Source organism: Primulina eburnea, chromosome 13 (assembly GCF_022965805.1).
Source record: "Primulina eburnea isolate SZY01 chromosome 13, ASM2296580v1, whole genome shotgun sequence".
NCBI lineage: Eukaryota > Viridiplantae > Streptophyta > Magnoliopsida > Lamiales > Gesneriaceae > Primulina > Primulina eburnea.
The window spans coordinates 9,375,677-9,402,749 of NC_133113.1; the positions used below are offsets into that span (position 1 = coordinate 9,375,677).

Consider the following 27,073-nt stretch of genomic DNA (forward strand, 5'->3'; position numbering starts at 1 on the left):
ATTTATTAAGGTTTCAAATTGTTTTATAATTTAAACACTTTCCTATTTACTTCACTATTTTGACAAAATCATACTAATATAAACTAACATCCGTATATAATGAATAAAAAAGCAATAAACTTTTCCTTAGATAAAATGTAAAAGAATTTATGAAAAACTTGTGTGAGACGGTTTCACGGGTCGTATTTGTGAGACGCATATCTTATTTGAGTCATCCATGAAAAAAATATTATTTTTTATGCCAAGGGTATTACTTTTTATTGTGAATATGGGTAGGGTTGACCCGTCTCACAAATTATGATCCGTGAGACGGTCTCACATGAGACTCACTCAAAGAATTTAAATCATAAACTGTCTTCGAATATCATCATAGGCAAAAACTTGTGTGAGACGGTCTCACGGGTCGTATTTGTGAGACGGATCTCTGGTTTGTGTCATACATGAAAAAATATTACTTTTTATTGTGAATATGGGTATGGTTGACCCGTCTTACATATTAAGATCCGTGAGACGGTCTCACATGAGAGAATTTTTAAATTTGTATGCAATTACTGCAAATGTCTCACATGAGAGAATTTTTAAATTTGTATGCAATTACTGCAAATTGATCAAAGTTTAAATGAATTGTATTCATAATGGTACATTTATTTAATTATGCTTATTAAATCGAGAGCCAGCGCTCCTCATCACTACTATAATGCGTTTAGACGGTTCTACCCTTGTCTTTGTGCGAATCCACGCCACTCATGGGAAGCGGCATCTATTGTGAGCTGCACCAAAATGGTAAATGTACAATTACATCTCAAAAACTATATTGGAAATTAAAATTAATTGCGTGCTGATATATATAACAAATGATTAATTTATATCACTACTATAAAAAAAGTAATATCACAAATGAAATTTATATCATTAATTGATTGCGTGCTGATATATATAATCGAGTTGTTTAAAGGTAAAAGCAAAAAAAAAAATTAAGTTTAATTTAATATATAAAAAATTATATTTTTTATAAAAAAATAATTATATGGAACTATTTATACAACATTTCTTGTTTGAAAAAAAACAAAATTTGAATATGAAATTTTTTATATTTTACTAAAATAATCTCAATAATATTTTACAAAAATCAAGATTTAAAGCATATTATTCACATTATTAAAAACTGAAGAAATAAAATTAATTTTATCATATATTTCTCTGTATCATTTCAATTATATATTTGTGTTATACAAATTACATAAACTCTTATATAATTAATTAACTAATCTTAAAGAAGAAAAAATGAATTATTAAAATAAAATAATCAAACATAAAATCTATATATTCAAATTTAAATTTTACGAAATAAATTATTTCAAAATTAAATATTCAACCGCATCCTAATTTTTTGTTATGAATTTTTTTTTGTTTTATTTAAATCCAAATCTCATCAAATCTGACCAGTTTTAAGAATATTTGTTTATACTCAACGAAATTCAGTCAAATACTTTAAAATCTAATTGCATTTTTAAAATCCAACTAACCAAACGATTAAATCCAGTATTTATAAATCCAAATCCCCCCCAAATCCTTGCTTCCAAACACATGGTTAATATTTAGTTTGGAACAAAATATTGACATAACTTACAAGGACTCATAAACGTTTTTCTTGCAATATCAGGGCTGCAATTTCCACTGGCTCTGTAGATGAGATCGAGCGCATACGATGCGTGATTTATCAATGTGTTTGGAAGAAAACACGGACCATCCGGCTGTATATCTCTGCAATCGAAACTCGAGCAAGCGTAGTCTAAAATTGCTTCTAACAAGTTAATTGGTGCAGTTTCTTTCGCAACACAAAACTGGAGTTGCTGTATTAGTAAATAACAGAAAATACCTAGTTAACTCGTATGTCGTACAGAAAAGATCGATGAATTTAAGTAAAAAATTTACTTACAATGCGTTTCTCGTTATCATCAAGTTTAGGGTTTTCTCGTATGGCGTAGACATATGTTGTATGAATAGTACTTAAGTATAGACAAAGACATACATAAACAATTGCACTGAAAGAAGAAAGATTAATGTTTCTTGCCATGGAGAGGATACAAACTCTTCTCGATCGAATTCTTGTACTAAGTATATGGTTTTATTTTCTTGGAAATTAATCGAGTTTAATAGTGGAAAATTCGAAAAAAAATTATATCTAATTGAGTGGATTTTAATAATTTTCTAATAACTCAAAAAGGCATTATTTGCAAGTGATTTATTAAGCTTGATCGCTTGAATTCTCGAAATTTAGTAATAAATTAAGTATTACATAAATGTTGTGTTGGGAATAAAGAATCCACTTTGATTAATTCATACAATTAGGGAATACTTTTTGAGAAATTTCTTGATTTTAAAATGAACGTTGAAATTATGATATATTTGTTTTTGGAAAATTAATAATGGGTCAATTTTGGATCCAATTAAGTTTAATTATATCAAATGGGATCGGAGAATGCATCATTTTATTAGTTTTGAATTAATTTTTTTTCTTTTTTTTGTAAAATCAATTTTTTTATATATATAATGTGTATAGTATTTTTTAATAATGAAAAACAAAATATAACGCTTGAGAGAGAACAAAAATGGATCCTTTAATGCCTTTGAATAGCATATTTGCTCAACCAGGTGCATTATCAAAAGGACATCAACCTGACAACCTTTACAGGAAACGGCAAGGATGGAACTAGGAATTTACCTTATGGGGACTGATCATAAGTTTGTCTAAAAACAACTTGACTAAAATAATATATCAAAGCACATCATAAATATATCATATCACTCAAGAAAATATAAAAATGTACAAGTCAAAAATATAATAAACATACGAGGTATCACAATCAAACAATTTCTGATGCGAACACGGATGGTCAAGCGTCAAGGAAGGTATCGGATTCTTTAGAGTTGTCGGAGGGACCAATCACGAGGGTGCGCCTGAAAAAATTCAAGGAAGCATTGCATGGGCTTATGAGCAATCAAAAAAGGCTTACAAACGAGGTGCAAAGTGCCGAAGGGTTCGTGATGCATGGGAGTGAGTTTGGGAGTCATAGGAACCTTATTGAAGTGTTAAATGATGTGGAGTCCAGAAGCTTCGGCGCCCGAGCGCCACTGTCCAAGAAGAAAATTTCCAGAACAACTCGCGTTCGAGTGGTTAAATCTTACCGCCCGAGCGCCAATTGTCCAGAACCCTCGGCGCTCGAGCTGGGAGGTCCTACCGCCCGAGCGCGCCTTAGCTACGAGAAAATTCTTGTTGTCTTGATTAGAGTCTTAATTATTTTTGCAACTACATATTGATATCTTTTGAGTATGTAAACATATTTTGGACGAATTTTTACACACAATTCAGATTATTATTGAACTTATTCAAAAGTTTTAGAGTTTTTCTCTCAAAACATTCGAAGCTTTGCTTTGTTCTTCAAATCAAACTTATCAAGGATTTAATTCTTGTGGCGTTTGTCGATTCATCTCATACAGATTGTCACGGACCAGTTCTTTGAAGGTTTGTCTGTTTCTCAATTGTCTAGTCGTGAATATTTGTTTCTAAGTTTCTTAACTTAGAGGTGAAGATCACAAAACTCACACTTGATTCAAAAGATCGGGACACAACAATGATCCTTGTTTGTTATTGAATTGAGGACGTGATTCTAATTAATCGTGTTTGCCTTTCTTCGTACGAGGATTCATATTATTTAGTATCAAAACTTTGGTTCATTGAATTCAAATAAGTATCTCGTTCTAAAATTTTCAGATCTGCAATTATCCTTCGTTTGTTTGTCAGATTTGCGTCGTTTGATCGTTCTCCGTCCTTTTCGTGAAACTGTGATTCTCGAAATTTTGTGATTTTTTCGTGCGCACAAATCAGCCTTGTGCAAGAAGGAATAAAAATAGTACAAAAATTGCGAAAATTTGCCATAATTTGGTCTTGATATTTTGTTCTATTCTCTTGTGTGAGTCATATTCAATAGTCTCTCACAGTCAAAAAAAATTATTTTTTCAAATTTCTTGTCTACGCAGTGTAAGTGAGTCGATCACAATTAACCACAAGTTGAGCTTGATAGTTTGATATACACAAATACAAAGCTCGAGCCATTTAAAGGAACTCTCGAATTCGAGTGAAAATACTTGAGTGCGAGTGAATTTTTTTTGGAGTGACTGGTGAGTATTTGTAGTGAGAAAAAAAATAGAGGATAGATGAGCGAATTTTTTTTGGAGTGACCGAGAGAATTTGAGTGAGGAATAATTTGTTTTCTACTAACGTTTCTTGCATGTACAAAATCTGAAAGTAAAATGGAGAGGGATGTAGGAGATAGTTTGAACCAAAGGTTATCTAAGGTTAAAATGGAGGCGTTGTTTGGACATTTCACTAGGATGATGAGGGTTGAGTTGGAGCCGTTATATGAGAGGATGAGTAGGCTTGAAGTTAGTAATAGTGGAGGTAAATCTAAGCCTAAAGATTTGGGTAGAGGACAAGAAGAGGAAGAGTATGATTTGGGAGGAGACGAGGAGAGCCAAAATGAAAATTGGGGTAGGAATAGACGAGGTAGAGGATTTGGCAGAGGAAGAGGAGGATCCGTATGGGGTAGATACGATGATAGTGAAGATGGTAGCATGGGTAGTATTAAGATGAAGATTTCATCGTTCTATGGGAAATCTGACCCGGAGGCATATTTACAGTGGGAAAAGAGGGTAGATTTTGTGTTTGAATGTCACCACTACTCCGAATGAAATAAGGTTAGGTTGGCGGTGGTTGAATTTCTAGACTACGCTCTCATTTGGTGGGATCAACTAGTGACCACTAGGAGGAGATATAATGAGAGACCCATTGAAACTTGGGATGAGATGAAGAGAGTCATGAGGAAGAGATTTGTGCCCAATCACTATTATAGAGAGATGTTTAAGAGGATACAAACTTTGAGACAATGAGTAAAGAGTGTTGAGACTACTATAAAGAGATGGAAGTAGTCATGATTAGGGCAAACATAGAGGAAGATAGTGAGGTGACGATGGCACGTTTTCTTTGTGGTTTGAACAGAGAGATTAAAGATCAAGTGGAGCTTAGACACTACTAGGATCTAGACGAGATGATGCAAATGGCCATAAAGGTGGAGCAACAACTCAAGAGACGAGGAGTTGGCCGCACCAATCAAATTCGGAGTTCATCATCTTTTTGGTGATCAAATGTGGTTAAACGTGAGGAGAATAAGGTGATGACCAAGCCCAAGATTGAGACAAAAAAAGAGACGCCTAAACAAGGAGTGCAAAGTAAATCTGAAACTCCTCTTAGTCGTTCTAAGGATATTAAATGTTTTAGGTGTCAAGAGGCTGGTAATATTGCTAGTCAATATCCTAATAACGGGGTAATGATATATAATGGATATGGTGAATATGAGTCGCAAAGTGAGGGTGATGACGATGAGATGCCTACATTAGAGGATCCTGATGAGAGATATGAAGCGGTTGTAGGTGAAGCACTAGTGACTAGGCGGATCATGAGTGCCCAAGTCAAGGAGGAGGAGACTAACCAAAGAGAGAACTTATTCTATACTAGGTGTTTTGTAAATCAAATACTTTGCAATCTTATCATAGATGGGGGAAGTTGTACTAATGTGGCTAGTGTTGAGATGGTAGAGAAGTTGGGTTTAGCTACCTTGATGTATCCTCAACCATATAGGATTCAATTGTTGAATGATTGTGCCGAAGTGAAGGTTAATAGGAAAGTTTTAGTTGCATTTTCAATTGGGAAGTATGTTGATAAGGTATTGTGTGATGTGGTGCCAATGCATGCTTGTCACGTTTTGCTAAGTAGGCCATGATAATATGATAGGCAAGTGACTCACGACGGGTTCAAGAATAGGTATTCATCTGTATTGCAGAAGGAACACATTGTATTGCTTCCATTGTACCCAAAGTAAGTGTTGGAGGACCAATTGAAAAAAAAAGAACAGAGATGAGGCTGAAAAAAAGAATGAATACAAACGTGAGATGGCCTTTGAGAACAAAAAAGAAATGGTTGAAAAAAAGAGTGATCAAAAGAGTCAAATGAGGGGAAAGAGGCAAAAAAAGAAAACATATATGGCCCAAAAGAGTGATTTGAAACAAATATTTCTTACGCATGATCCACTTGTGTTGATTCTTTATAAAGAGATCCTCTTTAACACAAGTGATATAGCCGTGTTCTTTCCGAGCATTGTTGTTTCACTTTAGCAGGAGTTTGATGATATATTTCTGGAGGAGCTACCTCAAGGACTACCACCATTGAGGAAAATTGAGCACCAAATTGATCTTGTACCCAAGAGTGCATTGCCAAACCGTCCAGCTTATAGAAGCAATCCGGAGGAGACTAAGGAGCTTCAACGGCAGGTAAGTGAGTTGCTAGACAGGGGATTTGTGCGTGAGTCCATGCCTCCTTGTGTTGTACATGTTTTATTAATCCCTAAGAAAGATGGCTAATGGCGTATGTGCGTGGATTGTAGAGCAATCAATAACATAACCATTAAGTATAGGCATCTCATGCCTAAACTAGATTATATGTTAGATGAGTTGCATGGTGCATGTATTTTTAGCAAAATTGATTTAAATAGCGGTTATCACCAAATTAGAATGAGGGAAAGTGATGAGTGGAAAACAGCTTTTAAAACCAAATACGAGTTATAGGAGTGGATGGTCATGTTTTTTGCTTAACTAACGCTCTTAGAACCTTTATGAGGTTAATGAACCATGTTTTGCGTTCACACGTAGGGAAATTTGCTGTGATTTACTTTGATGATATCCTAGTGTATAGCAAAAACTTGGATGAGCATGTTAATCACTTGAGGCTTGTGCTAATCACACTAAGGGATGAAAATTTATATGCTAACTTGAAGAAATGTGATTTTTGTATAAGCAAACTTGTCTTTATTGGTTTTGTGGTAAGTTCACAGGGGATACAAGTGGCTGAAGACAAGATAAGTGCTATTAGAGATTGGTCAACACCTACTACTGTTGGTCAAGTCCGAAGTTTTCATGGTCTTGCAAGCTTCTATAGGAGGTTTGTAAATGATTTTGGAACACTGGCAGCACCGATGACGGCAGTGATAAAGAAGAGTGTTCCATTCCATTGGGGCGAGGAGCAAGAGAAGTCTTTTAATATTATCAAGACAAAATTAATTAATGTTCCTTTACTTATTTTGCTTGACTTTGCTAATACCTTTGAAATTGAATGTGATGCTTCAGGTGTAGGTATTGATGGAGTTTTGATGCAGGGTGGACGGTCGAAGGCATACTTTAGTTTGAAGCTCAATGGAGCAGCACTGAACTATCCGATGTATGATAAGGAGTTGTACGCACTTGTGAGGATGCTAGAGACTTGGCAGCACTACTTGAGGCCTAGGGAGTTTGTGATTCATACGGATCATGAATCCTTAAAGCATCTTAAGGGGTAGTAGAACTTGAACAAAAGACATGCCGAATGGGTGGCATTTATAGAGACATTCCCCTACATGATCAAATATAAGCAAGGTAAGGAAAACGTAGTGGCCGACGTGCTATCATGAAGGTACATACTATTCTCTACCTTGGAATCTAAAATTTTGGGGTTTGAGCATGTGAAGGAGTTATATGTACTAGATGAGGATTTTAAGATTATGTTTGAAACATGTATGCATGGTCCACATGACAAATTCTTTTTGAATCATGTAAGAGAAGATAGGTTGTGCATCCCTAAGTCATCCATTCGTGAATTACTTGTTAGGGAGGCACATGGGGGTGGTTTGATGGGACACTTTGGTGTGGCAAAGACTCTGAATGCTTTACATGAACATTTTTATTGTCCACATATGAAGCGTGACGTTGAACGAGTGTGTGAAAAGTTCATAACATATAGACAAGCTAAGTCTAGAACACAACCACGTGGATTGTATATACCACTTCCCGTCCCTAGTGAACATTGGGTTGATATTTCAATGGACTTTGTTTTGAGTTTTCCTAGGACAAAGAATAGGAGGGATTCTATATTTGTTGTTGTGGATAGATTTTCAAAAATGACACATTTTATTGCTTGTCACAAAACTGATGATGCTTCTACTTCTAACATTGCGGATTTGTTCTTTAGAGAAATCATTAGGTTGCATGATATGCCTAAGACTATTGTTTCTGACTGTGATGTTAAATTTTTAAGTTAAATTTGTAAAACTTTGTGGGCTAAACTTGGCACAAAATTTTTGTTTTCTACTACTTGTCATCCTCAAACGGATAAGTCATAACGCAAGTCATAAACGTAATTTATTTGCGGAAAACTAGCAATGATCCTCGCGTTATGTGCACCTTCAGTCCAGCAAGATAAACCATCAAGTCCCTCATTAACATCAACATCATGCTCACATGCATCGATTACACCCAATGAGTCTATTGACTCAGGAAACCTTAACCATGATAACAAGTAATACATATACATTCAAATGCAACACTGAAAATACTTTTACTTAAATTAACTTTTCATGAACTTGGATAAACTTATAAATTTTTCCTTTCATCATATGCATTTCTTTTTCATCATAAACATATATGTTTTTCTTTTATTGAATTCGGATCTTTAATTGTGACTTTCGTTTCAGCTGAAGATCGATGGATCCATCTACGTGTAACCACGGTATTGGGCGGCGGGGACATCAGCGACACTCTCACCCGTCAACTGAGCCTTGGTCTTACATATCATCATATCATGTCGATGGAAATACGATCGTCGGGCTCCCTCTCGTAAACGGGCTTCCTTTGGGGCCTTTTCCCTCACAATATCTCTAATCATATCATCATATCAGTCACAATCAGTTCACCTCCTCCAACGTTTCATATTTTCATCACTTATAAAAATTCATGCATATATATTTATATATAAATCATTTTCTTTTAAATAAAACATACAACACTGTTAGGATCGGTTATTGGCTAATTAGTGTTTAGAAGGGGGGTTGAATAAACACTAATAGGAATTTAAATGTTTTTCGAAAAAGATAGTTTAGTCTTGTTACAAACTGAACTAAGTATCCCGTCAGTCAATATCAACCAGTTAAACTGAATAAGCAGTTGCGGAAAATAAACTGTTTGATAGATAGAATATCTAACTGAAAATGAAAAGCTGAAGTAAAGATGACACGGTATGTTTATGGATGTTCGGATAATTGAATAACTCCTACGTCACCCCTTCTATCTCAAAGATAGGATATTTACTAAAAGACTTTGATCGAGTACAACGCTTGTACAAACCCACTTCAGTTAGGACTTATCTATTGCCTGAACTGAAACTCTTAGTATAATACAATGATCTCTGTAAGTAACTGAACTTAGCACTTAATTGAATTTTCAATATTTCACAGTGCTAATTTGCTCAATGTGTAGCCTTGATTGCTACGAATAGATCTGATACGAGTGAGCAGAGATTTTGACAGAGTAATGGCAAGTTTAAGATTGGTCAATGGCGTTGTTTCGTCAACTGCTCTTTTGTCATATTTATAGACTTCTCTTTCAACGGTAATTTTGAATTCTCGTATCCGTTGATTGCCACTTTATTATTTCTTGGACAATGTTCTTGATTGCCGATTCATCATTTATCACAAGACGACGTATAAATCTTGATAGCCGAAACACATTGTTCTATGCAGTGCGGCTTTCCACATTCAGTTGCTATCTGATATGTCTTTTTGTCTGTTTGAATGATCTTTCCCGAGGTAACTTCAGTCGAGAAGCTTTAATATATTCGGCTGAATGTTTTACTGATCAGTTCTCAACTGATCAGTTTGTGTCAACTTATTTTAGTTGAATGTTCAGCTGCCGAATATGCTTTCAAGGATTAGTTGGTTTAGTTAATTGGTTTATGTTTTGTCAAACTCCAGAATTCAGTTTCCAACAATTTCCCCCTTTATGGTGTTTGACAAAACCAAGAGATTTGACTCAGCTCTTTGTTGATAATGGATTGTGCGACTGAATCATAAGATAACAGAATTCCTTGTAGATAATATAAATTCTGAGAGAATAACATCAGTTGGAGAAAATAACATCAGTTGATAATCTGATTCATTCAGATAATTCTTTAGCTGTTTTCCCCCTTTTTGTCAAATACCTCCATTTTGTCCGTTAGCTTTTGAACGTGAAGGGAGAGAATTTTGACGTCTGATGTGATGCTTGAAGTAAAAGTGTTGAAGGAGATCTGTAGTAACTCCATTTGCTTTGAAACAAAAGTTTCCAGTCGCTGAAATCTTTGACTGTTTACATTTTGATCTGTCGATAAGGAATCGAGTAACCCCTGCTTTGTTTGATCCATAGTTGTGACAAGAGAGTCCATTTTGACTCTAAGAGCATTTAATTTCTCTAAGTTGGACTCATGTAGATGATCCAATTTTAGAGTATGAGATAGTTGCGTGTTCTGAATTTTAGAAATGGCAGAGATCATTTGCTCCATATTATTGTGTAAATGCTGAACTTCTTCCAGAATAAGATCAATATCTGAAGCATTTTGAGGAGGAGATTGGTAGGATGATCCTGTTTCTTTGGTGATGTGTTCAGAAACGACTAGTGTGTGATCAGTTGAGACTGGATCATCAACATTTTGAATTGAAACATCAGTTTCAATTATTTCTCCTTGAACTGTAAGGGGAGGAGATGAATTCTGTTCAGTAAAATGACTTGTCTGAAGAATAACAGATGGTGGAGAATTGAGCACCGGTTCTTGTAGCGGAGGATCTTGACAAGCCTGAGGGTTTTCTGTTGAAGTATTTATGTCAGCAGATGAAGCTTGCTGAATTGGTTCTTTTGCAGAGATAGGAGCCTCTTCATCAGTTTGATCAACTGGATGATCAATTTTGTCATTTGTAGATTTACTCAAGTGAGAATCCTGAACGATTATTGAAATGATCTCGTCGATGGGAGCAAAAGAAAGCTCAGCTTCGGTGTATAATTGTTGTTCAGTCGGAGGTGACTGAAGCTTTTCTATAACTGGTACGTCAGTTGTAATAAGGGCCAGTTCAGACGACGGTTGCTGCTGTTCAGTGAGTGATTCGTCATCTTCGTTTTCATCATCAGTGTCTAGTTTCCTTGATGAATAACCAATTTCTGATCCATTTCCCAAAATTTTATCTGAGATAGCAACCCAACCAGATCAGAATCTAGTTGAGTGATCACTGCTTGATCAGCATAGGCAGTTGGATTTGTAGGAATATAGTTGTTCTTCAATTTGCTGATAATTTGAGCCAACTTCTTTGCTAGCACTTGATCAAATAAGTAGTTTTTCCTTTGCATAGCCAGAGTAATGGAGGCTGCTTTCACTGTTTTCAGAACATAATCTTCCAGTTTAATAAATTTATTCAGTTGAGATTTGTTCTTCAGTTTCTTGGCAAAAATTTCAGTTCGGTAGGCCTTCCAATCATCATAGACTTGGATTTTTGAAGCTGCAAAATCATTAACCTTTGCCCAAACAAGGTCAATGTGGGTCTGAATCGGATTTGTTGGTCGGAATTTTTCAATCATCTTCCTCTTTCCTTTGTCAGAACTCATGAGGTGTGGAATTTCTAATCCAGTTCGAGTTGAATCCACCACTTCTACAAACTTGATGCCTTTCGGGCGTGCAGGTGCGACACCAATTGGTCGAGATATCTGAGTTAAGGGAGCTTTGGCCCTAACTGATTCCCTCTTTGTGCTAGCTGAATCATCAGGTGGAATGATGTTCAAGGGAACAGCTTCTATCGGTTGCTGACTCTCTGTAGGCATTGACTGATCAGCAGCAATGGTGACTTCAGCAACTGACCTCACTCTTTGAGTTCTTGTTCTCTTGACAATCTGAGGTGATGGGGTTCTCTCTGAATCAGTTGTACTAAAAATCAATTTTCTTTTAGTGATCTTCCGTGGAGGTAGTTTTTTTTTTTACTTTCTTTTCTGATTTTGTAGTCGTCTGATCAATTCCAATCTCCTTCTTAATCTTGACGAATTTGGCAGGAGAAATGTCCATGGTGATTTTTGGTGGCATGGTATTCTTTGCATTGAACACCTTGAATTTCGATAATCTTTCAGAATCAGCATCCACTAAACCTCTTACTTTAAAAAGATAACTGATTTGTACGGCAAAACCCTTGGATTGTTTTGACGACAAAAACATATTCTTCAGTATGTTGAAGATGATCCGTTTCCAGTTGAATTTTTGATCAGTCATAATAGCGGTAATAGCTTGAAACTTTTCCAATGTAAGAGCAGCAAATGATCCTGCTTTTGCTAAGAGCCCTTTAGCAATTATATCAGCAAGCAACTGAATTTCATGTTTCAGTTCCTTCTTTGGATCAGAAACTTTAATTTTCCGTCCATCAGCAGATAAAAGGATTTGCATTTCATCAATATCAGACGTTTTGACATCAGAAAGTTGTGCTAATCCATCGCAAGGTAAAGAGAATAATTCCCCAAAAGAATCTTCAGATATAGTCAGCGACTGATTATTGACAGTAGAATTTATTATACCTTCTGAGTTAACCTTGCCAGATGAATAGAAATCTTGAAGTTCTTTTGGATATATCCTGCGATTGTTGTCCCAGAAATTTTCTCAGACCAGCATTTTCGAGTTTTTGAAACACTTTTTTGACTTCTTCATCTCCGAAAGATAAAATGGATCCAAAATTGATTGTCATAGCATTAAGCATGTAAGCGGGAATCTGAGTCGTCATTTCGTACTGGGTAATTTGCTGAAAGAGAAATTTGGAGAAAATATGTGTTCTTTCTTTCGGCAGTTTGTGAATAATCGAACTGAAATGAGGCGGGCATTTGTACATATGTTTGTGACTATTCAAATTTTTGGACACGTGTCAGTCCGAAGTAATTTGTGTTTTTCAAAATAGTGTACGCGTGCCATGTGTGTGCAATTTTGAGCGGTTAAAAACGTGTACACGTTGTAAACTTAAAATTCATCATGATTTAGCAGATAGTCACGTCATATGATTTGGAATATAATAGGTTTAATTTATTAACTTTGATGAGAAGATTAGTAGAATTTTCAACTGAACGATCAGTTAGGAAAAACTGAGTCTTTTCAGTTAGGAATTCACTAACAACTGTCTTCTCAGTTAATCTCTTAAACCATCATTCCCCCTAAATAAATGCATAAAAACAAAATGACGGCAATAGACAGTAATGATTAAAGACGAGTATAGTGCTTGGCATATCAAACGTCACAGAGAGAAGTGTCCTTTCGTTTTCCTTGTCATGGCCTATAAATAAGACTGAAAAGTTAGTCACAAGTATCAGCAGAAAACTTTTAAGAAGAAATGGCAGGAGCAAGTAGTTCAAGCGTCGTTCCAGTTACACTTGAGGCACAAAAAGCTGCGATAGAAGACGAGGTCTTCTATGCTAATCTTCCCTACTGGGAAGAGTTACAGGAGCTAGAGCTCCTGTACAACTCAGGAAGGGTCACCACCTTTAGGCGGATGGCCCAGTTAAGAGAAGTGCGAAAGCACTTAAAAATTTCTGCTGAGGTGGATGCCTTCAAGGAGGGCCACCTTTATGAATTGATGCTGCGTAAGGAGTTGGAGACTCTTAACAGCATCGCATCTTCTCATAATTTCTGCAAAACTTCATCCTCAGCACTAGCTGTTTGGATGAGAATGTGGATAGGTAGTGTGCAAGAAACTTATGATCATGTAATCTTGTCCAATATTTATGGATAAATGAAATATTTATTTTGATTAATGTATCATTTTATTTTGTTTTTGTGCACAATGATCTGGTATGAGATATAAACGCTTAAACGCTAACTGATATCAGTTGTGATAAATAGATAAACTGATAATGGATTAATTTTAATAATTTGGTTACAAGTTATTAATTATTAACTAATAACTTAAAGTCATTGGTAAATAGGAAAGACATATTTAATGACTTAAAACGCTTCGGCTTCTTCATTTTTCCTATAAGTAGTGATCACAATGTGATATATTATCAGTTAAACTTTCAATATGTCTGATTCTGATACGGGCAGTAGCACTCATGTTCATATGACTGAACAGTCAGCCCATCGTTTAGCTGAGATTAAAATAAAAATGGAGAAATATGTCTTTCACAAGGTGTTGACAACCTGGGAGAAGATTCAAGATTTGAAGAATGTGAGTGACAGTGGTGTCATTCCTACTCGTGCTCAGGAAAGGAGAGCACAAAAATTTCTTGCTCGTTTTGAGGTTAGCCATGTTAGAGAGTTGGTAGAAGATAAATGTCTTTTAGAGGCACTGCTATGGAAGGAGTGGCATGTTGTTGATAAGATTTCGAAGTCTAGGGCATTTGCCAGAGTTCGAATCTATGAGTTGAATGATTGGGTTAGAGAATGGCTAGATACAGTTGGATCTATGATTTCTGCTGTAAATTGGGAACGTTGGTATTCTTAATAAAATATTATTCTTAATTTGTTTTGTTCTTATTTTTTGTATTTAATTCTGGCATAGAAGATATATCAATTAAACCAAGAATATTTCGAAAATAAGAAAACTTAGCCTCTGGTAGCGATTTTGTGAAGATGTCTGCTGCTTGTTGTTCCGTTGAGACATACTCCAATCTGATGTTCTTCTTCAGTGCATGATCCCTGATGAAGTGATGTCTGACATCTATGTGCTTGGTTCTGGAATGAAGAACTGGGTTATATGTTATAGCGATTGTACTTGTGTTGTCACAAAATATCGGTGACTCCTTTGCATCGACACCATAATCTTTCAGTTGTTGCTGAATCCAAAGCAGTTGTGCGCAGCAGCTTCCAGCAGCAAGATATTCTGCTTCAGTTGTGGAAGTTGCTATGGATGTTTGCTTCTTACTGAACCAAGAGATCAGTCTGTCTCCTAGAAACTGACATGATCCACTTGTGCTTTTCCGATCAAGCTTGCATCCTGCATAATCTGCATCTGAATAGCCAACTAAGTTGAAAGATGAGTCTTTTGAATACCATAAACCAACATTTTCTGTGCCTTTAAGATATCTCAAAATACGTTTGGCCGCAGAAAAATGTGATTGCTTGGGGTTAGCTTGAAATCTTGCACATATACATACAGCAAACATAATATCAGGGCGACTAGCAGTTAGGTACAATAAAGAACCTATTAATCCTCTGTATAGTGTCGTCTCAACTGATATTCCCCCTTGATCAGTGTCTAATTTAATTGATGAACTCATTGGAGTGCTTGCTGCTGAACAAGATTCCATGCCAAATTTTCTTAGTAATTCCTTGGTATATTTGGTTTGACTAATAAATGTTCCTGAATCCAGTTGCTTCACTTGTAAAACAAGAAAGAATGTCAGCTCACCCATCATGCTCATCTCGAACTTTTCCTGCATCAACTTAGCAAATTTCTTGCATAATTTGGGGTTAGTTGACCCAAAAATAATATCATCAACGTAAATTTGAACAAGTAAGATATGATCATTTTTCGAGAATTTAAACAAAGTCTTATCAACTGATCCAACAGTAAAATCATGATCAGTTAGAAATTTTGATAGGGTTTCATACCAAGCCCGTGGGGCTTGTTTGAGACCATATAATGCTTTGTTCAAATGATAAACATGATTAGGAAAATTATGATTGACAAAACCTGGGGGTTGCTCAACGTAAACTTCTTCTTGCAATTGGCCATTTAGGAATGCACTTTTCACATCCATTTGATAGACTTTAAAGTTTTTGAAAGATGCATAAGCAAGAAATATTCTTATTGCCTCCAGTCTTGCAACTGGTGCAAATGTCTCATCATAATCGATCCCTTCTTCTTGTCTATAGCCTTGTGCTACGAGCCTGGCTTTGTTGCGCACAACTGAACCGTCTTCGTTTAGTTTGTTCCTGTATACCCACTTTGTACATATAACAGTTTTAGAAATTGGTCTTGGAACTAAGTTTCAGACATTGTTATGAACAAACTGATTTAGCTCTTCTTGCATTGCATTAATCCAATTAGGATCAGCAAGAGCTTCGTCAGTTTTATTTGGTTCTAATTGAGATACAAAAGCTGAATGAATAAAAAGATTAAGCATCTGATTTCTGGTTCTTACTGGATCAGATGGGTTACCTATTACCAGTTCTGGAGGGTGTGATTTCTTCCATCTATATTCAGCATTTGTTGCTTCACAGCCAGCAGATTCTTCGTTGGGTAACTGAATGTTCTCAGTTTCATTTGGAACTGATTCAGCTGATAATTGATTTCCATTAGTTTGCTCCATGAGCTGATTGTCAAGATTTGCTTCTAATTCAGCTGGTTGATCCAATATCTCAGGTTCATGTGTATGAAAGATATTCTGATTATTACGATTTTCGTCTGAGTCATCATCTTCCAGACTGATATCTGTAAAACGATCAGCTAGCTCAACTGGATCAGTTGGCTTATCAATTAGTGCAGTTTCATCAAAATTAACATGTGCAGATTCTTCAACCTTCAAAGTTTGCTTATTAAATACTCTGTAAGCTATGCTAACCGATGAATATCCAAAGAATATTCCTTCTGCTGATTTGACATCGAATGCTTTTAGATAATTTTTACCATTGTTGTGAATGAAACATCTACAGCCAAATATTTTGAAATAAGTGATTATGCTTTTTCTTCCATGCCAGATCTCATATGGTGTTTTCATGTGATTTTTGTTAATCATCGATCTGTTCTGAGTGTAGCATGCAGTGTTTACTGCTTCTGCCCAAAATCTTTGAGAAATACCTGAATCAGCAAGCATTGTTCTAGCAGCTTCCTTAAGAGTCCGATTCCTTCTCTCAGCTACACCGTTTTGCTGAGGTGTTCTTGCTGCTGAGAGCTCATGCTTGATTCCGGCATTTTCTAAAAAATTGAAAGTGTTTGATTGATGAATTCAGTTCCTCGATCAGTTCTGATTCGATCAATCCCAACTGATTTTTCATTTAAAAGTCTTTTGAAAAGTTTAATCAGTTGTGCAGCAGTATGGTCTTTGGATTTGAGAAATATAACCCAAGTGAATCTTGAAAAGTCATCTACTACCACTAAGGTGTATTTCATTCCCCCTAAGCTCATGACTGGTATTGGACCAAAGAGATCCATGTGCAATAGTTCTAAGCATCGGGATGAAGATTTACAGCCTTTGTTTTTAAAAGATGATCGAACTTGTTTTCCATACTGACATGCTGAACAAAGTTTTTCTTTTGAAAAATTTATTTTAGGCAAACCAGTTACAAGTTCATGCTTACTCAGATAGGCAAGAGATTTAAAATTTAAATGATTTAATCGTTTATGCCATAACCAGTTTTGAGATGATTTAGACGCAATAAAGCATACTGGCGTATTAGGTTGATCATTCCAACTGACTTTGTAAGTGTTTCCACACCTTTTGCCAGTTAGAATAATCTCTTCAGTTGAGTTTTTGACTGAACAAGAATGTTTGTCAAACTGCACTGAGAATCCATTATTGCATAACTGACTAATGCTTATCAGATTATACTTAAGATTCTCGACTAATAAAATGTCATTAATGGTGAAATTACCATGGATAAGCTTACCCTTACCCACGGTTTTACCTTTGGAGTTATCCCCAAAACTGATGTTTGGACCATTGTATTTGACCAGTTGGGACAATAAGTTTGAATTTCCTGTCATATGTCGAGAGCATCCACTGTCCAGGTACCATATTGATCCAATGCTTGTTCCTATTGTCTGCAATTAAACACAAAATAAGATTCTGGTACCCTTTTCTATTTGGGTCCATAGTTCATTAGTCCTTTTGGAATCCAGACTTGAATCAGTTTAACTGACTGTCCTGTTGCTGTATTCCATATGGTCCTTCCCTGTCTGTGTGTGCTTGGTGTATATTGTGTGGATGATTTTACATGTGTTTTGTTCTTCTTCAACTGATTGTTCAGTCGATATCTTTTCTGAACCGGCTTACAGTTGTGATAGTTTGAATAGCCATATGAATATTTTCTGCTGAGATTTTTTGGTTGCTGATTCCATGAATCAGTCTTACCCTTTGGAGTATATCCAATGCCACATCTCATGCCTTTATTCATATTCTGAGATGGCTGTTCAATCGGTTTGCTCGACTCTTCTTGATTTTGTACCATAACTGATTTTACAAAGCGAATATATTTCCCTTTGTTCGTATCCAGTTTTGGTTGAGTATCTTGGGAAGACAAATCATCGTTACTACAGAATCCTAAACCAGTTTTATCATCAACTGATTTCTGAGAGTTCTGTATATTAGTTAGAGCTTTTGATGATTTGTTCCAGACTTGAATGAGCTCATTGAGCTTTGTATTTTCAAGCGACAATTTTTGAATCATTGATTGATTCCTGCTTCTTTCATCAGTTAGTTCAGCAATCTCCCTTCTTAGACTCAACATTTCAACTGATTCATCAGTTTTTGTTTTATCGTCTTTGGGATCATCTTTCTTTGCTCTGAGTTTTTCAAATGATGAAGCAAGCTTTTGATACTCATTGACCATGTCATGAAGAGTGGAAATGAGTTCTTCTCGTGTAAAATCAATACAGCTGAAATCAAATACCTGCTCGCAGCTTGATTGATCTTCTATGTTATCTGCCATTAAGCATGTTACTTCTTCCTCATCACTTGAACTGCAAGAGCTTTCTGGATCTGACTCTTCACTGTCAGTTTCTGCCCATTTGGCTTTGCTGTCTTCAGCTAGCAGTACTTCATGTTTCTTCTTGTAAGGCTTCTTTTCGTCTTTAGATCTTCTTTTGTGCTCATATATCTTCTTCTTTCTTTCAGTTGAGATTTGATTGTCCTTTTTAGGCTTTGGACAGTTTGCAATAAAGTGTCCTGATTTGCCACAGTTGAAACATACATTAGATTCTTCTCTTGAGTTGTTTCTTTGATAATTCTTCTGAAAATTTCCTTGATTTTTCCTCATGAATCTTCCAAATTTCTTAATAAATAGAGACATGGCATCGTTGCTCAGTTGATCAGCAGTTTTCTCAACTGAACCAGTTGATTCATTTCTAACAGCAGTCAAGGCAGTAGTTGCTGCTGGAGTGGATGGTTCACCTTCTCGAGTTTGAAGTTCAAACTCATATGCTTTTAAATCTGCAAATAAATCATGAAGTTCAACTTTGTTAAGATCTTTGGATTCCCTCATTGCCATAGTTTTGACACCCCATTCTTTGGGAAGTCCTCTGATTACTTTCAGCGCTACTTCTTTATTTGTATACACCTTTCCAAGTGCATTTAGTTCGTTGATAATACAACTTGTTCTTTCATCATACTCATCCATTGTTTCACCCATCTTCATTATGATGTTGTCGAACTTCTGCACAGCGACTGAGAGTTTGTTTTCTTTAGTTCGATCATTTCCTTCGCAAAGTTGAATTAACTTTTCCCAAATTTCTTTGGCGGTTTTGCACATTTTGATCTTACTGAATGTTACTTTGTCCAGCGTCTTATACAGTATGTCTTTTGCAACGTTGTCTAGGTTTGCCTTTCTCTTGTCTTCTGTAGTCCACTCATCTCGAGGCTTTTCAATTCGGTGAGGTGCCCCTTCAGTAATAGCAACAGCTGTGTTTGCTTTCAAAATTTTCATGGGTCCATCAGTTATGACGTACCACATGTCATCGTCTTGTGCAGCTAGATGAGCATGCATTCTGATTTTCCAATCATCAAAATCTTCCCTGGAGAACATTGGAATCTTATTGAATGAAGACATAATGATTAGATTGAGGATAGATAATCTTTTGACAGGATATGCCTTGCTCTGATACCACTTGTTAGGATCGGTTATTGGCTAATTAGTGTTTAGAAGGAGGGGTTGAATAAACACTAATAGGAATTTAAATGTTTTTTGAAAAAGATAGTTTAGTCTTGTTACAAACTGAACTAAGTATCCCGTCAGTCAATATCAACCAGTTAAACTGAATAAGCAGTTGCGGAAAATAAACTGTTTGATAGATAGAATATCTAACTGAAAATGAAAAGCTGAAGTAAAGATGACACGGTATGTTTATGGATGTTCGGAGAATTGAATAACTCCTACGTCACCCCTTCTATCTCAAGGATAGGATATTTACTAAAAGACTTTGATCGAGTACAACGCTTGTACAGACCCACTTCAGTTAGGACTTATCTATTGCCTGAACTGAAACTCTTAGTATAATACAATGATCTCTGTAAGTAACTGAACTTAGCACTTAATTGAATTTTCAATATTTCACAGTGCTAATTTGCTCAATGTGTAGCCTTGATTGCTACGAATAGATCTGATACGAGTGAGCAGAGATTTTGACAGAGTAATGGCAAGTTTAAGATTGGTCAATGGCGTTGTTTTGTCAACTGCTCTTTTGTCATATTTATAGACTTCTCTTTCAACGGTAATTTTGAATTCTCGTATCCGTTGATTGCCACTTTATTATTTCTTGGACAATGTTCTTGATTGCCGCTTCATCATTTATCACAAGACGGCGTATAAATCTTGATAGCCGAAACACATTGTTCTATGCAGTGCGGCTTTCCACATTCAGTTGCTATCTGATATGTCTTTTTGTCTGTTTGAATGATCTTTCCCGAGGTATCTTCAGTCGAGAAGCTTTAATATATTCGGCTGAATGTTTTACTGATCAGTTCTCAACTGATCAGTTTGTGTCAACTGATTTTAGTTGAATGTTCAGCTGCCGAATATGCTTTCAAGGATTAGTTGGTTTAGTTAATTGGTTTATGTTTTGTCAAACTCCAGAATTCAGTTTCCAACAAACACGTATTTTCACTACCAGGGCGTCTAATAATTTTTAGGTGTAAAATGACTGTTTTGCCCTTAGAAGCATAACATTCCATATTTATCCCTAGACCTCAAAACAATGTCCCAAATCATTCCAAACTTAATGTATTACCTTAAAACACTCCCTTAAATATTCCTTAGGCTTAAAATTTAGGTTTTTGATAATTTCATCGATTCGTTTTTAACTTAGACGTACATCCCGATTTTGACTCTTATATTGAATCGAAACTTAACCAAAACTTAACAAACTTTAATAACACCTAAATAAAACATATTCAACCCAAACCAAGCCAATCCAGTCCCTTGAACATGCCTATGAAGCTGCTGAATTTTCCTGCACAAGAGTCCTAGTTCTATTGTGATCCGTACCTATGCTATTTTGACTCCAGCCCTTAATCATTCGGTCCAGACCCTATTCAACCCTCCTAGGACTCCAACCAAATCCTCTATGACCCTATTAGACCAGCCCCCTAGCCCGTGCACGTAAACATGCAGGTTTCCTCCTAAGCTCTCGGCCGCGGCTAAGAAGAGTCCTAGCCATGCGCGCCTCCCCTTCCTGTCCTTCCAACCATGTGTGGACCTTCTTGGCTCATGGATAGGACTCTCACGAGTCCAGCCCTTCACCATGAAATAGTCCCGCGCAGCCGCCTTCCCTTTGTTCTTCAAAAGCCGCGACTATATCTAGGAGTCCCACCACCGTGAGGTCCCTCTCCTAGCTTGCTTCCAGCCCCTGCACGGCAACCCTAGTACCCTCATACAATCCCCTTAAGCCTCATGGACGTGACCCTAACCACAATTAAGTGTTGTGTTCCCCTAGGAAAGAAAAGTCGAACCCTAGTCCTCAATGTATCTATTTACGTTCAGCCATGAAGCCCTCACGTCCAGGACTTATGCCGACTCCTATGTGGCTCCTAAACTCTCTAAAATTCATCATTTTTTGTGTCCCTATCATGGCAGACCTTTTAGGTATCCTTAGCATGAGTTTTTGAATCATAAAAAACATGAATTTATGGCATAGCATGGCATAAAACAAAAATAAATGCAAGGCAACATATTTGTCATGAAAATATAATCAAATCTACATAATATGGTGAAGGATGTTGAAATAAAGTTTAGGCGTACCTTTCCGTTTATTAAGCGCGAAAACGAGTTGGCGATGCGAAGAACGTCAACGTAGAAACCCTAAGCTGAATTCTTCCTCAAAACCATGGCTTCCCTTCTTCAAAATCTCATGTGTACGTGTGGTGAGGGGGAGGGGGAGTCCTTGTATGATTATCAGGGGTGGGGCGTGGGTTTAACGGGGTTATGTGTAGGGGTTTAACGGGGTTATGTGTAGGGTTTTAGGTTTTTATTTTGATATAAAACAAGTGGTGTAAGTTTAGGCCCATTAACATAGTATAATAGGCCCATTAAGCCCATTAGGTAATTTTTAAAATATTTTGTTTAGGAAAATTCGTGAAAATATTTTCCGAGTTCTCAAAAAATTCATATTTTCGTCGAAAATCGAATACCGTTTAAAAATAAGACTCAGCGTATAAAAACGCCTCCAAACACCCCCCACGTTCGAAAATAACATATAGCATATGCCATATTTTAAATAACTATCTAATAAAAATATTTTTCCTTTTTCAGTCATCGGTCTACGTTCCTCGATCGCATCTCGAATAGTTTTTAAAACATATTTTCATGCATTCGTGTCGAAATGCGTATTTTAAACATATAAACATGCACCCTATAATTAATTCATGTAATTAAAATCCTTTAATTAGAAATTTTCAATTTTCCCTATATTCGCATGCATTTATGTTACGTTATCGCATTTTGGATCATACAATAAATAATTTTATTCCTTAAAAAATCGAGGTTCTCACAGTTATACCCATATTTAATGCGCATAATTATATTCAATTCATTGTTGATTAGTATAATTTATTTTCCAAATATCATTAATTAAAAGTTTATTTGAAAATTTATTTGTATAATTTGTTTTCCCAATAGCATTTTAAATCTATGTGAAAAACCTAAGCGAGCTATAGAATTTTGAAGGAGGGAGTATTTATTATGGTTTCAAATTCTTTTATAATTTAAACACTTTCCTATTTACTTCACTATTTTGAAAAAATCATGCTAATATAAACTAACATCCGTATACAATGAATAAAAAATTAATAAACTTTTCCATAGATAAAATGTAAAAGGATTTGGCAAAAATTTGTGTGAGACGGTCTCACAGGTCGTATTTGTGAGACAGATCTCTTATTTGGGTCATCCATAAAAAATATTATTTTTTATGTCAAGATTATTACTTTTTATTGTGAATATGGGTAGGGTTGATCCGTCTCATAGATTATGATCCGTGAGACGGTCTCACATGAAACTCACTCAAAGAATTTAAATCATAAAATGTCTTCGAATATCATCATATTATCATGGAGAATTTTTAAATTTGTATGCAACTACTGCAAATTGATCAAAGTTTAAATGAATTGTATTCATAATGGTACATTTATTTAATTATGCTTATTAAATCAAGAGCCAGCGCTCCTCATCACGAATATAATGCGTTTAGACGGTTCTACCCTTGTCTTTGTGCGAATCCACGCCACTCATGGGAAGAGGCATTTATCGTGAGCTGCACCAAAATGGTAAATGTACAATTACATCTCAAAAACTATATTGGAAATTAAAACGAAAAAAGTAATATAACAAATGAAATTTATATCATTAATTGATTGCGTACTGATATATATAAATATAATCGAGTTGTTTAAAGGTATTTAAAAGCCAAAAAAAAAAAAGATTAAGTTTAATTTGATATATAAAAATTATATTTTTTATAAAAAAAATAATTATATGGAACTATTTATACAATATTTCTTGTTTGAAAAAAACAAAATTTAAATATGAAATTTTTTATAATTTACTAAAATAATCTCAATAATTTTTTACAAAAATCAAGATTTAAAGCATATTATTCACATGATTAAAAACTGAAGAAATAAAATTAATTTTATCATATATTTCTCTGTATCATTTCAATTATATATTTGTGTTATACAAATTACATAAACTCTTATATAATTAATTAATTAATCTTAAAGAAGACAAAATGAATTATTCAAATAAAATAATCAAACCTAAAATCTAAATTTTCAAATTTAAATTTTACGAAATAAATTATTTCAAAATTAAATATTCAACCACATCCTAATTTTATAAATAGAAAAAAATTATTATTAAATAATTGCTCAATATTCATGACAACTATAAAAATAGATATCAAGAATCAAATATACAAAATAAAAAATAAATAAATCGGTCTTTTAATCCAACCATTGCATATAAAGACGGTAGACTGATAATAATTAAAAAAATTATGATTTTTTTTTTGTTTTATTCAAATTTAAATCACATCAAATCTGACCAGTTTTGAGAATATTTGTTTATACACAATGAAGTTCAGTCAAATACTTTAAAATCCATTTCTATTTTTAAAATCCAACTAACCTTGCAAACGATTAAAACCAAGATTTACAAATCCAAATCCTCACAAATCCCCCCAATCCTTGCTTCCAAACACATGGTTAATATTTTAGTTCGGAACGAAATATAGATTTAACTTACAAGGACTCATAAACGTTTTTCTTGCAATATCGGGGCTGCAATTTCCACTAGCTCTGTAGATGAGATCGAGCGCATATGATGCGTGATCTATCAATGTGTTGGGAAGAAAACACGGACCATCCGGCTGTATATCTCTGCAATCGAAACTCGAGCAAGCGTAGTCTAAAATTGCTTGTAACAAGTTAACCGGTGCAGTTTCTTTCGCAACACAAAACTCGAGTTGCTGCATTAGTAAATAACAGAAAATACCTAGTTAACTCGTATGTCGTACAGAAAATATCGTTGAATTTAAGTAAAAAATTTACTTACAATGTGTTTCTCGTTATCATCAAGTTTAGGGTTTTCTCGTATAGCGTAGACATATGTTGTATGAATTGTACTCAAGTATAAACAAAGACATACATAAACAATTGCAGCGAAAGAAGAGAGATTAATGTTTCTTGCCATGGATAGGATATAAACTCTTCTCGATCGAATTCTTATACTAATTACGGTTGGAAATTAATTGAGTTTAAATAGTTGAAAATTCGAAAAAAAATGATATCTAATTGACTGGATTTTAATAATTTTCTAATAACCCAAAAAGGCATTTGCAAGTGATTTATTTAGCTTTATCGCTTGAATTCTAGAAATTCAGGCTAAAAATTAAGTATTACATAAATGTTGTGTTGGGAATAAAGAATCCACTTTGATTAATTCATACAATTAGGGAATAACTTTTGAGAAATTGCGTGATTTTAAAATGAACGTTGAAATTATGATATATTTGTTTTTGGAAAATTAATAATGGGTCAATTTTGGATCCAATTAAGTTTATATCAAATGGGATTGGAGAATGCATCATTTTTATTAGTTTTGAATTAAATTTTTTTCTTTTTTTTTGTAAAATCAAATTTTATTTATATATAATGTGTATAGTATTTTTTTAATAATGAAAAACAAAATATAAGAACAAAAATGGATCCTTTAATGCCTTCGATGTTAGAGTAGATGCCCTGCAAGCCAACGGTTGGCTGAGGAATTTATTGACTCAAGTGTAATAAACAATCTTTGTTTTAATATAATTTACCTTTTAATGGTTTCGTTATACTTTATCTATATACCCATGCAAACAGCATAGATAAAGTCCTTGATTATGCTTTAATACAAATGAATCGTAATTCGATGTTGAAACTCTTTTGTAGACACTGCATATTCTAAATTCGTTCCTAGTCGATTCAGCCGCCTAAAACATGGATAAAGGTCGCTTGAGCTCGAGACTAGCATATGTGATGTTGTGTACTGCGTTTCTTGGTAAGGGCATGGAGATGTCCAAACATGCAGATGGGTACTCATACGATGATTATACCGAACAACCCTCCCTCGGACTTTCCAAGTGGTTATCATTCATCGAGAGGATAAGTCTGTGGTTATGATTGTACACCATTAGTCCTTACGACCCGGGACAACACTGAGGCTCTATATGCTAGGGCTGTGCTTTGACTCGTTTACCGGCTCCAGGAGAGTCATCAGGTGGCGAGGTTGGGTACAGTTGCGACACATATAGGAGCCAGTGCATTGTAGTCGGGGATTCACCGCTCACCTACGGGTGTGGATATCCTACGTGATCTAATGAAATAATAGTGCATGGAATCTCTGGCCAGAGTACGAGATGTACGTTGGAGAAGGAGTTCTCCAAATAGTACACGCGATGCCACTATTATAGTTATCACATAGTTATCGAATTAATATGCAACCCTCGATGAACCAATGGTTGCAGATTCGATCGGGATATTTGAGATGAAGGGACCGTACTGTACGTTAATCATAATCGACTGGTTCTTGCAGACACTATCAGTGATACCTAGGGGATCATGGGGCGATGCTACTAGACGCTCTTACCATGATCCGATGGGTGCAATCAGAAATGAGTTCTGACATTCTTGATCAAGGTGTTGATGAAAAGAATGGGGCTAACTAGGGTAAGCCCGAATAAAACGGCTAGCTGTATCCCTGAACCATTGAGGGTCACACAAGCACTGGATCATTTGTTTCCGTTGAGAGAATAAATTCAAGGAGTTGAATTTATATTATGAGATAATAAATTCAAGGAGTTGAATTTATATTATGATATAGTAAATTCAAAGAATTGAATTTATGATAATTAAATTTTGAGAAAAAAAATTCAAGTAGTTGAATTTATGAGATAGTAAATTCAAGAAGTTGAATTTATGAAATTTGAGAAAATAAATTCAAGGAGTTGAATTTATAAATTTGAGAATTTAATTTATAAAGCTCAAAAGTTGGGTTTATTTAATATTAAATTTTGGAGGTGATAAAATTCAAGGAGTTGAATTTATAATTTAAATATTAAATTCAAATGTTGAATTTATAATGTATTTAATTTATTAAGCTCAAAGGTTGAGTTTATTAAATAATAAATTGAATATGATGGGTAATATCTTTAATGGGCTTGTAGGAGTACAAGTCCAATATATTAAATAATTAAAGTTTAATGGATTTTGATTAATTAATTAAACTAGTTGGACTAGTCCAACTAATCAAGTTTATTAATATTAATTAAATGGGTCCAATTGTTTTATTATGGTAATTAGGCCATAGATGTTTTATTTAAATGGGAGACCTAAAAACCTAGCCTCCATAAGATATACATCGAGATTGCATTTGATAAGGCATGCATTTTAGAATCTTATATTTACTTAATTAATT

The 27,073-nt window shown here is 35.0% G+C and overlaps 1 long non-coding RNA gene across 1 annotated transcript; it reads right to left on the minus strand.

The window, feature by feature from the left end:
• Positions 1-24,839, minus strand: LOC140808875 (uncharacterized). The gene is made up of 5 exons (XR_012113032.1): positions 24,674-24,839; positions 24,365-24,587; positions 23,342-23,372; positions 691-743; positions 1-42 (listed from the first exon to the last, which is right to left on the minus strand). It is a non-coding gene; the product is annotated as an uncharacterized lncRNA (long non-coding RNA).
• Positions 24,840-27,073: the final 2,234 nt, after the last annotated feature.